This window comes from Corvus brachyrhynchos, unplaced genomic scaffold (assembly GCF_000691975.1).
Source record: "Corvus brachyrhynchos isolate BGI_N302 unplaced genomic scaffold, ASM69197v1 scaffold89, whole genome shotgun sequence".
Classification (NCBI taxonomy): domain Eukaryota; kingdom Metazoa; phylum Chordata; class Aves; order Passeriformes; family Corvidae; genus Corvus; species Corvus brachyrhynchos.
Genome location: NW_008246063.1, coordinates 4,091,381 through 4,108,066, shown reverse-complemented (window position 1 = coordinate 4,108,066; position 16,686 = coordinate 4,091,381). Strand labels below are relative to the sequence as shown.

Sequence of the window (16,686 nt, the reverse complement as noted above, 5' to 3'; positions counted from 1 at the left end):
ATTTTATGTGGTTTTATACTTAAGCTCCTTTCCAGTTCATGGAGAGAATCAAAAAAAAAAAAAAAAAAGAAAGAAAAAATCCATACTCAGATTTATTTTATCTCTTTCTCATGAGGAAGAGTAAAATAAATTAACTACTCACAAGAAGTGTTTATTTTCCCCAGACACAATAAAAGAAGCTTAGACAAAGAGCAAAGATTTAGATATTGGTGTACAAACAGATACCAATATTTCAGCAGATGTCTGTCTGGTCAAGGTGACATAAGAAAGTCAGTCAAAACCAGCAACAGCAAAAGATGGTAAAGGTAATGATAGGAAACTTTATCAAGTTCAGAGGCAGAGGATGAATAGACTTGAGTACAAAATCTTTGCCTAGTGGGGAACAGAAGAAGCACATCTTGACTTCTAAACAGATCCTCCTCCCTGAATGATGAAATTGTCCAAGAAAAGCAGATTGGGGAAGAAGAACCAAAATGGAGCTAGGAAAAGTAGTGTCTTTTTGAACTTTCACACTACTTTCCACAGGGAGAGCTTAAGAACATTCTGTGCAGAGTTCAGTCTCGTTTCTAGGTGAATTATAATGGATATGGGAACTAAAACTATGGGGCACTCCTGGATTGCCTAAAGGGTTACACTTCACTCTGAGTCTTCTCTATCCATGAATTGGATTGGATGAAGCCAGCCCTGATGCTCAGCTGTCCCAAATGCCAGTGGGTGATGCTTTGCTCTCATTGACTGCTCGGAGGCTCAGGACCCTCACCAGGAAAATAAAGGGTACAAAAACGCCCTGAGCACCTTGGCCTTTCTACATCTGTTTTGGCACTACATTTCCTGCTCCACTCAGGAGCAAGAAGGTAGTTTGCTTTCTTTTCTTTTTGATGCCAAGAAAAATACCAAAGTACTAACACATTGCCCTGGGCAGACATGCACATGAATTGACATCATATACAAATAAGAAAATATTTCAAACACAGTTGTTGTCTGAAGAGTAACTGTTCTATCTGTTGCCAAATTAAAAAAAAAAAGAAAAAAGGATGTGATTGTGCTTGTTTTGCTGTTTTGTCTTTGTTAACAAGACTGACAGCCTGTTCTTTAAGAGATAAAATAGGTGTTATAACTTGTTTTCCACAGATACATATGAGACCTAATTTGATGTATGAAAGTTTGTCATATTCATGTCAATGTATTCAGAGAACAACACTTACTTACAGATTAGTACAGCTGAAAGAGACAATAACATGCAGTCTGACCTGCTGGCCAACTTAAATCCAAAATTATTCTTAACAATCCCAGTATATCATCTATAACTTGTTCAAAGCTGCAGTACTTTTCCTGATCTATAGAACTATCAGTTTTGATGTATGAGACAGAACATTCCCTCACTAGGACTAGAAAGCTGTTTGAGTGCTCAGCTACCATTGCCTGATGCACTTGGTCTCTAGAATTAATGCATTCATCTTCTGTTTGCAGTGTCATGTTTTAATCTGAAACCTTTCCCTGTCTTCTAGGGCCCAGAACAAGTTGCTCGACTGGTGGTTAATCATAAAAGAATTGTAATTTTTCCATACTAAGGTAAACACGAAAGCCCACAACGCTATTAGCTGTTTCTTGGCCTAAAAACAATCCCAAACAGACAAATAAGTAAGAAATTAAGTAACACATTAGCTCAGCTACATCAGCAATGTTTCACTTGCACAAAAAAGAGAAAAAGAAAAAAGTTTTCAAGCTCCTTGCCTTCTTCTGCTCAGTGCAGAAACTGTAAACACAGCTGGTGCTCAACAGTGCCTGCTTAAATGAAGAAAATCTAATCACAAGGTGATATTGAACCCTCAAACTGAGAAAAACTTTTCTTCAACTACACAGCAAGTACCTCATGAAGTTCTGCACAAAACCCTGCTAGTAGCTATAGCAACTGTATTCACTGTATTTTTACTGGGAAATGCTTTTTAAAGCTACATAAGAAAGCATATTTTTCAGCCGTTATCTACATATCCAACTTCCAGGCTTTTTGATGCAATCCTGCTCCCCATTCAAGCCTCCACACCCCCTCTTCCACTTGGCATGCATGGCATGTGGGTTGCTGGGGTTACTCCCAAATTCAGGGAAGGAATTTTCTTTCAAAAATTCAGCAGGCTTAAATCAAAACTGCTGAACTGTGGCTTTCATTTCCAGTGAAATGCCATGCCAGCACAAATACTTAAAATCTCTCAGGCAAATCGGACATCCAAGAGAATTACACTTAGAGCAATAACTGGTGTATACCCCAAAACACTATAAAGGGGATAGGAAAGGAAATATCTATAAGAACCCTAATTTGCTAGACCTGGAGTGATAAATTTTTATAAAGGCATGCAATCATAGGACAAAGGGGAATGGCTTTAAGCTGAAGGAGGGCAGATTTAGATCAGATATTAGGAAGACATTCTTCTCTGTGAGAGTGGTGAGGCCCTGGCACAGGTTGCCCAGAGAAGCTGAGAGTGCCCCATCCCTGGAAGTGTTCCAGCTTGGATGGGGGTCTGAGGAACCTGGTCCAGTGGAGGGGAGTTGGAACTGGAGGATCTGTAAGGTCGCTTCCAGCCCAAACCACTCTGTGATTCTATGATTTGCTGCATTAGAATTCTGGTCTTGCTGCATTTGCTTGCTAGCAAGTGCTGAAATGCTACAAAACTTCAACATTACATGTGGTATGACAGCTTTGGAGAGCCACTGTAGTTAATTCATGTCACATAAATGTGCCTTCCCATGGCACAGTCTTCTCTGCACGACTGGCACCATACAGTACAACAGTCAGATTTGACATTTACCTGTTGAGAGGGATTTCCCCCACCCTTGAAATGTCTTTGTGAGACAGATCAGAGTGCTGCTGGTTCCCTGTACTGGATCAACCTTCTGAGCAGAAGACTGGTGCGGGCTTAACTCTTCTCTTTGGTGGTCCCATCCACATGAACCATAACTTTGACTCTCAAGTCTGAGAGAGAAAAGCACCATCTCCTCACATTTGGTCTCCCCTTTGAGAAGGCAGAATTTTATTTCCCTCTGAGGTGTAAGAAACAAAAGATTGAGAGAATAATGCAGGTCTTCAGTCTTTATACTGAACTTCCACTAGTGAAGTCTTTGGAAAAATGTTTATTGCAGCAAATTGAAAAGCGTGTCCGCCCTCACACCCCTCAAGTCTCTTCTCACTGTCAATAGGCCACTTCTTGCTTTTCCACACCACTGCATTAGTTTGATGTATCGATTCATTTATTCACATGAAGCAGCTTGTCCACCTCACCTATAACTATACTATTTATGAAAAGTTCACCGTGGAAAACAAAACAAAATGCACAGATAAATCCTTCATAGACTGTAAGATTTTTTCCAGATGATTTGCTTTGGGATGTTATTCATAAAAGCCAGTTCTATTACTTTTCTAAAATATTCAGTTATATCCACAGGAATGCCACTGGATATCCATAAGACCACTGTTTTCCCTGTTTTTGTGTACTTCATAGCTAATGTCCTTGTAAGGTTCAAAGTATTAAAAGACAGAAATAATATTAAAATCTATAATAAAAGTTTGAGCATTAAAACTTTTGATGTCCACCATAAGCTAGAACAGAGCTGCAATTCAGGGCAAGAGAAACACTATGTCACACATTGCTGTGATGTTATCACTGATGTTATTCAACATTCCAATATATTAAAGCATTATGATACCTGGAAAATATTCACAAGTTGTCATCTTGATCCTAATAATATCCTAGGGGCAAAAAGATTTTTTCCCCCTATACCAACGTGCAAGAGTGTCAGGTTTATAACTCTTGTCTATGAATTACACCAGGAGGACTCAGTTTTGCTGGCAACAATTCAAACCCAGGAAAGTCAGGACAATGAAGTGACTTCAAAGGAGCATGAGTTATTGGAAAGATCATGCAAGAGCAGGCTAAGTATTCAACCTTAACATGGTTCAGTTTCATCAGATTCCAAATTGCAGGAACCAATTACTTTTTGTCACAGCAAATCTCTCATACCTCAGAGCCTGGCTCCATCTTGATGTGCAGCTGCAACTCTATTAGTGTAAATCAAAAATAAAAAAATGAAAACAAAACCAACAACCACAAAAAAAACAAAAAAAGCAAACCCAAACTCCAAAGGACACACACAAGTGCAAAGTCTGAATAAAGCCACACAGACCCTGATGCTGAGGCTGACCCACCTTTCTCCAGAGGACAAGCTCTTAAAATAAATGTTACCAAAGCACTGAAATCCATTCAACAGTTACTCTAAGATGATTCTACTTAATGAGAGACTTCTCTTCAGCCACAAGTTATAAATAGGAGCATTGCCTTTGCATAGTGTGAATCTCACAGCAAGGGGAACATTTCTAGGGGAAATTCAGATATTTAATCTAGGAATGGACTATATCACCCCATTTCTCATTTTAGGAAAAGAATGAGAGGAAAGAGAAGTATTTTTCCATCCATGTGTCTCTGAGGCACATTAAGACCTACCTTATTCCTGAGCTCTGTCCTGCAGCAGAGGATTGCCTTTAGGAATGCTTTTCCTGCAGGCTACAGCCCTGCAAGTAAACAGGCAGGGACGGGCCGGATGTGGGCAGAACTTGGGAACTTCTCTACCCCTCCCAGGGACCAAAGTAGCCTCAGAGCCACCACAAATGCAGAAGACAAGGATAGTAAGGAAGGGCTACCCCTGCCGTGGTGCCTCCCATGATTGCTGCCCTCGGCTCCTCTGCCTGGCCAGGGGAACACACAGGCACAGCTTAACACCCCTTCCCTCTGCTGGCAGATCCACCAGAGCGTCTCCTGGTCCCAGGATCAGCACTCATGGACTGAGGATTTCACTGGGGCTGGCAGATACCCGTTTAATTCAGATTGCTGCCTGGCACTCGCAGGTCAATGGCTTCTAGTTTGTGATTTCGAGTATTTCCTGACGAAATTGCCTAGGAAGGATGTTACCAGAAATCTTCCAGCTCACCTGGTTTGCTGAAGAGAGCAGTCTGAGGGCATTATTTTTTCACAATATTGTCATATACAATTTTTAAAAAACAATTAAGTCATCATTTTAAACCTACAAGTTTTGACAATTATTGAAAGCATTAGAAAAGATATGCATTTTTAAACTTACACATTTTAAAAATTAAGCATTTTTAATAGTTCAGGTATGCCTTCTGAAATTATCAAGTCAGTGGAAGCCAACACAGACAATTGTTTTATTAAATAGCACACCCTGAGATATGTGGATTTAGTCTTTGCTGGCTCTGCTGATTTAGTAGCATGGCTCACAAAAGGATCGATGTTCAGGCAATCCCACCGGTATCTCAGCATACCTCTTAGCAGATTAAAGCACTCCATAATTTTTTATTGGAATGACAGAATCTGTCCCTAAATAAAGACAACACAATTGAAGCATCAATAAATTGGGAGTCATTTTCCACTTAAGTCTGTGTAACATCAAAGACACTGTTGAAACCTTAAATCACAGAAAATAATTGCTGGTGACAGAGTCCTTCTTAAGCTTCATGGATTTATTCCCAGAAAACATTAAGCCCATGGGAAAGATTACATTAATTTTTTATTACTAGTTCCCATTCTGCTTGCACACTGTTTAGAACAAATCCAAAAAAATTGGTTTTTACTGTCTAAGAAAGCATCAGTGGGAACAAGGTCAGAGGCCTTTCCCCAAATTCAGGTGATACAATGAAGGACCTTAGCAAAAGAATTTCTGAGCCTTAAATATAGAGTTGAATATAAAGTAATCCCTGAGTAAGGCCTGAATACCCACCCATACAGAAAATCTACTTATTTTCATCAACAAGTTTTCTCATTAGAAGTTTGAAATTTGGGACCCTACAGCACAGAAGCAGGCACTGAACTAGACATGCCTGCCATGTTTTGAACATGGTCACTAAAGTGAGCAGTATTTTCAGTATTTCATCCTAACACTTTCACTCGAGTGGCACCACTGATGGGGAATTAGCTCAAGTGGTAGAGCGCTCGCTTAGCATGCGAGAGGCAGCGGGATCGATGCCCGCATTCTCCAGCGTTTTCAGAATTTATTTCATTATGAACCAGATGGCAGCATGTGAAATTGTTCTGAGATGAGCTCAGTTGGTCAGAGCCTGGTGCTGATAACACCAAGGTTGTGGGTTCGATCCCCATGGGGACCATTCACGTCAGAGCTGGACTCGATGAGCCTTGTGGGTCCCTTCCAGCTCAGGCTATTCTGTGCTTCTGTGATCATTGATGGAAGATGTGTTTACTGTCCTTCTAGTATCAGACTTTTTTTTTAATTTAGTAAGAAATGGGTTTCGTATTTCTCCTTTCTCCTAGCAAATAATAGCACAAACTTTTGAAAGTTTTTCCCTGGTATCTAATACTTTACAAGCTCCTTCTTCAATTGTTAGCTTTTAGCTCCCATTCTTTTCACTTTTTGTGATTTTGTGTCCCAGGGGATGAAATTCAGAGTGTTTTGTGATTCAGTTTGACTTCTTCAAGAAGGCCAAAAGTTTGTCTTTTGTGAAAAATCATGAGGTAAAAGAACCATCTCCTGTAAAATAAAAGATTTCACAAGTCCTAGGACCAAAGGAAAATGCTGCTTAGGTGTGAATTATGTGGTTTAGATGATTATTGAGCCAATAATCATTCAAATTCTTGGGAAGAAGATTCTGCTCTTGGCAGCAGGCCATACAGTTGAAACAACAGCAATTCCAGAAGCATGAAATGCTGATCACTGACTCTCTTCAAAACCCTCTAGGACAGCAGGGACCTGGTGCAAAACCTACAAGACTCCCCTGGTCACTTGTCCACTGCTCAGGCGTCCGGGTGCTGCTCTTGCAATGCGAGCAGCTACCAAGATGGAGTTTTTCACGAAGAAATGCAAGTTAGGCAATGAATAAAAAATGCAGGCAGGTGGTGAGAAAAATAGGGTTATAATGAGACTCTTCACCTGTCACCTGGTCTTTAAAATGCCATTTTTTAGATGGGGATAGGGGATGGATTTCAGATGAAGAAGATGTGGATGCCCCATCCCTGGAGGTACAAGGACAGGCTGGATGGGGTTTGGAGCAAACTGGGCCAGTGGAAGGTGTCCCTGATCATGGCAGGGGGTGGGAACAAGATGATTTTTGAGGTTCCCTTCAACCCAAAAAATTCTATAATTTCTATGGTTCATTTTGTATAAAATTATTGTGACAGACTCAGAATTAAGCTCAGTTCAGCTGTCCAAGCCCCACACCAAAAGCAAGGCCCTCCTGTCCCACATTATCTCAGCTGGGACAGGAGCAAAGGGTGCCCTGTTTACCAGACTTGATCCTTCTGTGGAAAGATTTACCTTGTAATAGACAAGATTTCACTAAGCCCATGAGTACACAGCATTAAAAGTCCAAAGGGGCTAATATCTCCCATTCTTCCCAATGGTACTGAAGGAGAAAAACTCTCCTACGAGCTTTGCAGCCATCCAATTCAGCATCATGTCACAGAAGACAGAAGGGATTATCACTTATCATCTGATCGGGCAAACAAGTTAGCCAAACAAGAAGAGCTGGTAATGAGGCAGAAAAGCTGTTTGCACATGGCCCAGATCCTCCCACCTAGGCATGAATCAAGAGTATTCATAATACTGCTGTTTAATTGAGAGACTCCATAGATAAAGGCCAATTTTTAATTGAGACACTCGAGTAGATAAAGGCCAAGTTTTTGCAGACAGCGTAGGACTGACAAAAGAAAAAATCCATTCTCTGCGGAACTTCTTAATGACAAATCAGAATTAATAAACCTTGTCCTATTTGTAACTAAGTGTAAATAAGTGAAATGATCATTTATGCAAGTGTCTGTTTCACAGGAAATTGTTGCCTGCCATGTTCCAGCAATTATTTTGGTTTCAAAGCAACACTGGCTTCGTGTCAGAATTGTCTTAAACTTGCACTAAATCAACCCAAAGACTGGTATTCCCCAAAGCCAACTTATTTCCTCCTCTTCCATGGGCCCTGGATGAGAGAGGGGTTTTTAAAAACAATGTGCAGTCCAACAGCCTAATGCTACCTCTGCCATCTTTGACACTCAGCTGTACGACATCACTGACACTTCGTGTATCTCCTGAAAGATCCTAAATCTGATACCTGGGATAAATAGTCACATCACCCCTCTACAGCTATTCCAGACCCTCCTGCTCACCCAAACTGTTTTTTTAATCAATACAAAATTTTTCAATTTATTGACAGAGAGATACCACTGATACTGGGTCAACAGACATGGCTACTCCACGCTGCTGTGGGCAATCAGTCCTGCTGAGACTCTGCTGAGCATTATTGAAATCATGAGGTTTCCTCTGACCAAATACAGAGATTTACAGTGTAGTGTCTGAGTAAACCAGCTGCCAGCCCTCTATAATACATAAAGAGGAACAGACACTTCTGGGGAGTAACATATTTCAAAAAGGTCAGACAAATTACCCTGAAAAACTTTGTATATTTTCCACCATTTTAAGGCAGCAAGGGATGTCTGGCTGAGACTGAGGATCAACAACAGACATCTAAATCTAGGTGAAGTGACCCAGCATGACATCTTGGACAGGAAAGGCCCATCTCCACACACACTCAGCCTCTCTGCTTGAGGCAGACAGACCCAAGAGAGGTAAATGGCACACAAACCAGTGTCACAGCCTCTTGTCCTGTGTTATGTCCATCCATGCCATGGACCACTGCAATTATGTAAGGGAATTAAGCTCACAATATGATGCATCTGCAAGTCACGAATGAAGAGAGGTACAGAGGCATAGAGCTAAGGGGAAAAGTGACACTGGTTAAACCAGAGTTATGCCTGCTTATTTCTGGTGGGATTTTTCTTGTATCGTTTTGATTTGGGTTGTTTTGTTCATTTGGGTTTTTTTGTTTTGTTGGTTTTCTGGTTTGTTTTGTTTTGTTCTGTTTTGTTTTTTTCTTCTGAATCCTAAAGACCTACAAAACTGCCAGCAACTCTTTCAACTAGTGGGACAGACTTTCCAAAACTCCCCAAAACTCAGTGCACCCTCTGTGGCTTCCTTGGCTAGGCAGAACATGCCTTAGAAGTTACTGCCTTCAAAAACATTCTCTGGGGGAGAGACAGGGAGCAGAGCCATAGACATGGAAATGAGGAGAAATTGAAATAAGAGTAAATAGATTTAAGTTGTTTATCATACCAGTGGAGTCTGGTATAAGGGTACTTGATGCTTTATCTGTTTTCCTACATGTTATCAGTCTTAGCTCAGAAAATTGCTGAAGGAAATCAGCAGCTCTTTGACTTCCCTGTGTCACCACATCCAAAATTAGCAACTTAATTTTGTAGCCCACTCGTAACTGCCACAGCCTGCCTGGGGTCATGGCCCATAGTCTGGGAACAGCTGCTAAGGGAAGTGAAAAGGATGCTAAGGGAAGAAAATGTGGCAGTAAAAATATACACTGAAAATGAGAAAAAAATCCAAGGCAGCAATAAAAATAAATAATGGCAGAACAGCAAATTTAAAAGGAGAAGAAAAAAGTAGCCAAATATATACAAATAGCTTGAGTAAAAACTGAACAGAAAATGTACTCAGTAATAAACCCAAGGGATGGCAAAGAAAGAAGCTAATATAAGCCCAGTTATAAACTGTTTTAATTTTGGAAATCAATCATAAAAGTACTTATCCGTATAATTAAGAAAAACCTCCAGAAAACATAAAAACCACTCTCAGAAACACTCTAGAGGTGGTACCATAATTAAACAGCAAAGCAGGACAAGGGAAATTGCCTTGAAACAGCTCAAGGTGGCTTATGAAATATCAGACTTGAACAAGGATTGTCAACCCATCTGTTAGGAATGAGCCACACTCCTGCCCCAGCCTCCCAGGGCAGCTGAACAGATTTATTATCTATGTTAAAGCACTGTCCTTTAAAAAAGAATGGGGTTTTTTTCTTCTTCTTTCATCAGGAATATGAAGCACTGTCCATGGCAGAGCTACACCATCAGGTCCTGTGTCCAGACTGAGCATCCTGGGCTGAGCTGCTGCAGATCATGGAAATGAGGCAGATCTGAGCTTTGCCAGTGCTCACACAGGAACAGGAGAATTCCAAGTGCTACAGAAGAGCAGTGCCTTGCTGTCTCTTGGCTGGTGCTGAACTAATTTCCCAGTCAGGATTTAAAACCACTGTGCCTGACCACCCTGTCTAGACCCAGTCAGTGGGGTTTGCTGCAGATTTTCTGGTATATCTTGAAAAGATAAGCACTGAGAAACGTTCTTTTATCAAGCATTACAATGGACTGAAAACCATGTGTTCCTTTCCTTGTAGATTCATTAGGATATTTAATTTATTGTGAAGAAAAAGCAGTCCTACCTCTGAAATAGATAAAGGGTTTCAGGGATGTCCAGCACCAGAAGTGCTGTGAAATAGGTACCAGCTGCTGTTTCATTTCTAGGAACTGCAGTGGCAATCAAGAGAGTCCACACAGATTATCTGTAGCCCTTATCTGCTGGTGAAGTTGGAATTAGTGAAGTTCTGTCGTACAAGAGGTCATTAGTTTCACACTAACTATGGAGCCAGCAGAAATCCCCCAGTACCGCTAAACTTTACAGCTCAAAGAAAATCTTTGCAATCAATAGGCAGAGTAACTCCTCCTATGGCAATCAGTATTAACCAGGTTGCTCTGGAAGGAAATACCTGGTGCTGACCAAGGGAACACAATTCAACATGGTTGAGCACTGAAAAAATTGCATTTGGGCAATAAGCAGTCAAACCACAACCAAGTATTGACTAAGCTTAGAACAAAGACCATGAGTCCAAAAATAATTAAATCTGTCAATAGTTTAAACTTGCCCTCAACTGTGAAGTGAAATATGGCAGTTTTGACATCTCTTATTAAAATCACTTAAGAATCAATATTCAGGACATAACAATAATCATATCAAGTTGCTTATACCGAACTCAGGGGATACTTCTGTTCTGCAAAGAATCAAAGATTAATTTCTAAGGAACTGAATCAATGCAAAGTAAATAGATTCTGATGAGCTGGAGAAGGGTAACTTACATCTACTGCATAGTAGATGAGCTCTGTGGTAACAGCACTCCCTGAGCAGAGGAAATCTACACAACTGCATAATCAGGACTGACAGCACTTGCAAAACATGACCTTTAACTCTGTTTCATTCATTCCTAATGAATAATCAAGCCTAACTCAGCTTGGAGAAGCTTTGTGGCATGTGATCAGATCAGGTACAGGTTTGGCACTTTTTGGCCAGCTCTGCAGCCCCACACACCCTGGGCTGGGATCTGTGACTCCTCAGTGGGGTCCCAGGACAGCCTGCTTTGCTTTTTCTGTAGAGCAAGGATGTGCAAGTGAGTACCAGAGCTCACAGGCACCTGCCCAGTATTTACTGCTGAATTTCCTCCGTACTAGGAAAGAAATGGGAAGTTTTTAGAGAGTATTCATACTGCTTTACAGGAAGAAGCTTTCTAAAGTCAAAACACTTCCAGAAATCTCAGACCCTTGTTACTGTACACAGAGGTACCAGATATTTGCCATGAAAACCTCAATGTAATAAAGAATAGCAACTCAGCCCACTTTGATCTCCCAAATGTACTTTTTTTTTTTAGGTTGCATCTGGCAGTACAAGGAATCAAAAGGTGTCTCACTACTTGCATCACCTGATTTGTGAAATAAATTTTCCACTAAACAACATATCTGTTGTATATCAATAATTGTTATTACAGAGATGGGTTGTTGCTTTTTTTTCCCCACTCCAGATTAAATCTCGAAGCTATAACACAAGTCCCTGGTAGGTCATGTATCCACCATCAACCCACCTACTGCCAATCCTGAATCAGTTTTCTCAGGGCAGTAACAGTGTGTGCATACTTTTTCTTTGCTATGAGAAGTATTGAGCTATTCAACTGACCTTTTAGTGATGCTGAAAAATAAATATTATCAGTCCACCCCCACCCTCATATTCAGACTAGAAAGGAAGAAGCAACTTGTCCCACAAGCAGAACTATCCATCCTGTTTCGTGGCTCACATTCACATGATAATTTTTTTCAGCCTAGTCAGTGGAGCTGGACATCAGGAGTAAAGCAGGAAGAAGAAATCAGGGCATACTCCCCCCACCCCTTGCCCCCAGCCAAGCTCCTCTGCTGTGATTGCCAGCCCAGGGTTTGTAATTGCTGATCACAACCCCCATGGCAGCCTGCACCAGCAAGGGCAAAGGAGATCACATAAAGGAAAAATCCTGAGAGGGAAAACGAGGGCTGTAGGGATCTGTGTGCTCCACTGTTATCTCTGAAGAGAAGACCTGTGAGGAGGTTGGTTTCTTCTTCCAGGTCACAGGGATAGGACAAGAGGAAATGGCCTCAAATTGCACCAGAGGAGGTTTAGATTGGAGATTATGAAGAATTTCTTCACTGAAAGGGTTGTCAAGCATTGGAAGAGGCTTCCCAGGGGAGCTGTGGAGTCACCATCCCTGCAGGTATTTAAAATGCATGTGGCACCTGGGGACATGGTTTAGTGGTGGACACAACAGTGCTGGGTTAATGGTTGGACTTGATGTTCTTAGGGGTCTTTTCCAACCTAAACTGATAATTTATTCTCTGATAATTTAATTTAATTTCTCTGATAATTTAATTTAATTTTCCAACCTAAACTGATAATTTATTCTCTGATTCCATACTTATCAAGAAATCAGCTCCAGCTAGTGTCTCTTTGCAACTAAAATTCTATAAATGTTGCAAATTGTTACAGAATATATTATTCAATTAATAAGAAATCAAGATGCTTTGAACTAATATAGACCTTCTGATTTGTTTGGGGTATTTTTAGGAACTTAAGGCCACAATTCATGTGAAACCTCCTTCTAATATTATCTCATTCACAGCTGGAAGATTTGACTGTTCACAGATTCAGTGACTTGCCAAAGGCTGCCAGTGCAACATCCTCAATCCATAGTTCCTGACTACACTTCAATGAGCTGCACTGTTAAGGTAAAAACCCTTAACTTCACCTGTTATTTACTGACCCTTGATGATATTTATAAATCAAGAACATTAGGACTAAGACCTCCTCTCCCTGGAAAAAAAAACCCCAACCAAACAAAACCTAGCAGTATATTTTAAACAAAATTTGAAATTAAAAACTGTAAAATAAATGTTATGATTATTGCCTTGTGAGTTTTCACTTGCTTGCAAAGGAGAAGGCAAGTCTGAGTGAACCTTGAGCAGATCACTTCAGGACTTAAGACCTGCAAGCCTCCCAAAAGCACCATGGGAGACCTTTGCAGAAGTTTCTTTCTGCAGAATGCATTCTTCTGCTTGGCTCCGCTCATGGAGCTGGGACAGCCATCTCAGCCAAGCTTTGCTCCTGCCAGCTTCAGAAGCCTGATGTGATTTCCACTGAAGGGGATCACTAAACTTCCAGCAGCAACTAGAAGAAGCCTCTAGGAAAACACCAAGTAAAATCAAGCACATGATGAAGAAAATTACCAGAATGAGTTTGTGTCCAAAGGGGATTAGGTTCCAATATGTCCATTTTCCTGTGTTTTTCCTGCTGTGCCTGCATTTGCTACAAGAATTTAAAAAAAAAATGTTCACAGTTCCTCAGTTACAGTTCAGTGATTTCTGTAGATGCTGTCTCCCCCTTTCCTCACTCCCCAAACATGAGTTCTCAAACTCCAAAACATCTTTTTAACAGCTGGTAGTGCCTCATGCAAAGTGAGCAGCACCCAGTAAGGACCCAACATTCCTGAATTTAGACTCACTCAGCCATGGAAAGACCTGCAGGAATAAGTCTTCTCTAAAGAGTCAGTTTTAAAGACCAAAATGCACCACTACATTTTCTTGCAATGGGAAATAGAGTTGGGAAGCCTAGAAGGAGATATTTCAGTGTCATAGGAGATAATACATAATTAAAGCTCATGTAAGAATGACTGGGGAATTTGGCATTGCCTGAAGAGCTGAAATAGTCCAGTACCACCCGTACCATTCAGGTGTGGTGGTACAGACAACATGTTGATATAATGTGAGCTTTTTTCTTAAAGATTTTGATCCTCATTATGAGAAATAGGAAGAATTTAAGAATGGTCTTTAAACATGAGGAATTGTGATCACCCAGCAGTGATTAATCAAAACAGGTTTTAGAATAAAGCATTGCAGTATGACAAATTGAAATATCCTTTGAAGCCAAGATAATAATGGAACAAATCTCAGAAATATATTTTAGCAAGAAAGTTATCACATGCTGGAAACAAAAGTGTTCTTTTATTCCTATTATTTTCAGTATCATAATCTCCAGAATCAAAAGCTAGCTCCGGCATGTAGCGAAGATGTTTGCCTTAAAACCATATGAAATGCCTGAAGAAGTAAGAAAATACTTCTGTGTATGTATTGTATGTATAGGTGCTATAGACATGCTCACCCACACATTCTCTGGGTATCTGAGCTCAGAAAAACCTTCCCACAGACCAAAAAAATAAACTAATCCTTCCACTTCATTCTTCCTCTGTTAGATCCCCACTGGGGAGCTTTTCTTCCACAGTAGTAATATGAGTCAGAGTAACATGAGTCAGACAGATACTTCCCCTGCAATGAGTCCTCCATCAGATGTGCTATTGCAACCCAAAAACTCTTCTCATTCATGGCACAGGTCTCACTCAAATTCAAGAGACAATCACTAAAATCAGAGAGACTATCATTTTCTGTTAAAACAAACAAGATTTGGCCCCAAACTGATCCCAGGAGAGAGAAGCACTGTCATCTGCTGGTTAAAAGTCAAAAGACCTGTTTTCCTCCCTTTGCTTTGCAATGTGTTGAGGACCGCCTTTCTGCAAGTTACTTGGAGTAATTCTGCACAAAACCAGATGACATTCATCAGCTGGTGGGCTGCCCATTCCTAAGCTCAGAACTGGACTCTTCTCCATTTCACCAGAAAAGATGCCAAAATATCCAACATTGCCTCTTCCTGGAAGCAACAGAACACAACATACTTATTGAAGATGCACAGTGAATCTACAACACATATTCAGGAGTTTCTTTTGTAATAGTATTCTATAAACACTTCATTGATATAAAATCTATCTTCATGTACTTGGTATGTCTAACTAGAAGTTACTTCAGGACACTGTCCCAGCTGTCCAGACCATAGTATTTGTATATTCAGAATAGCAGCATCTTGGTGGAAAATACATATGATAGTTGGTAGGATTGAAACTTTAGCTAAAACTGGTAAATTCTTACTCTTTAAAAAAACAAACAAACAAAAAAAGTGATATAGTTTTTGAAGTGGAATAAACCTTGCAATTGCCTGCCTGACCTATTTACCAACACTTCTTCCTATTATTTTATCAATTATTATCTATACCAACTCCCCCAAAACAGGTGTCTAACCAGTCTTTCATCAAAGAGAAAAAGATTCAGGCATGCACCCACAGTAATTCTGGTTGGTAATTGAGCACATAGTAATACAGATAGACTTTGCAGGTGCATCTTCCTGAGAATGATCCTATTAGTGTCCACACTGCACAGATGGGCTGTGTTATTTTAAGATTTTAATCAAAATACATGCAAACAGGCACAGCACCACATGCACGCTAATGCTGTGAAGTGTCAGCAGTCACTACACTTTTAAGAACTCTAGCAATGTGAAAACACAGAAGAGAAGGATGATTTAGGCAGTTTAGAGGAAGGCTGGGAGGTTACAGCTAGAAGGTGATGCACAGCACATTTGTAATAAATGTGAAGAAAATACCTTGTTAACACAGCAAGGTATTTCCAGATACTGATATAAACTGCACTGACACAAAGACAGAATACAAGAAGGTGTTAGGTCACAGAAATCCCAAGGTATTTATGTTCTGAGACCCAACACTGAAAACACTGATTATAGTGTAATCTTGACATCTGTCAACCTCCTGTCAATGGCTTTCCTCAATGAAGGCATTACACATCCCTCAGTTGCTGCTTTATCACCTGCAGTGAAGTCTTCTACATCTGCTAATCCAAATTTGAGGGCTGACCAAACCTGATTCAGGTGACAGACTAACCTAGCACACTCTAGTCTGAAAATGTTGTTGACTAAATGAGAAATAAATAAACCCAGCTTAAGAATAATGGAACACAGATCCTTCTGGATTTCCTTTGTAAAAGACAGACCCTGTTCCTGCATGTTTGCATAGTTTAAAAAAATTAGTCTTCTGAATTTGATATTCCTCCCTGCTGGAGGGAAAAATGAAAAAGACACAGCAGAAGTTGTGTTCAGTAACAGTGCCCCAGGTGCCAGATTTGCAAACCCAATAATGTCCTCTTACCTTCACAGACACAGCACCACCCGAAGTGGTACCTGGAGCCCGGCTCCTGATCCGGGTGCGCTCTGCAGAGCTGTCAGCCCGGCGGGGATGGGGTGCTGATGGGCGGGTGGGGCAGGAGCGCACAGACAGACGCACGGACACGGACTCGGGGACAGGGACACACACAGACAGACACACTCCCCTGAGCCCCCCTGCGCACACACGCGCTCACAGGTCCCTGTCAGCGACACGGCAGGGATGGGCAAAACGCTGCATCCCCTGTGCACCCCCACCTGCGAGAGAAGAGGAAGAGAAGAGGAAGAGAAGAGGAAGAGAAGAGAGAAGAGAGAAGAGAGAAGAGAGAAGAGAGAAGAGAGAAGAGAGAAGAGAGAAGAGAGAAGAGAGAA

At 40.9% G+C, this 16,686-nt stretch overlaps 1 protein-coding gene and 1 non-coding gene across 8 annotated transcripts in view; one reads left to right on the top strand and one right to left on the bottom strand.

Moving 5' to 3' along the window:
• COL22A1 (collagen type XXII alpha 1 chain) overlaps positions 1 to 16,654 on the bottom strand; it is a 226,914-nt gene extending 210,260 nt beyond the window's left edge. For 6 of the 7 annotated variants that reach the window (XR_001866005.1, XR_001866001.1, XR_001866002.1 and 3 more), the window contains exon 1: positions 16,301 to 16,654. The gene's annotated coding sequence lies outside the window, so the exon portion shown is untranslated. Of the gene's footprint in view, positions 1 to 4,493; positions 4,623 to 16,300 lie in introns of those variants that run through there. The other variant, XM_017746705.1, reaches the window with a different exon arrangement.
• On the top strand, positions 5,970 to 6,042 carry TRNAA-AGC. Its single transcript has one exon. It is a non-coding gene; the product is annotated as a tRNA-Ala (tRNA).
• Positions 16,655 to 16,686: the final 32 nt, after the last annotated feature.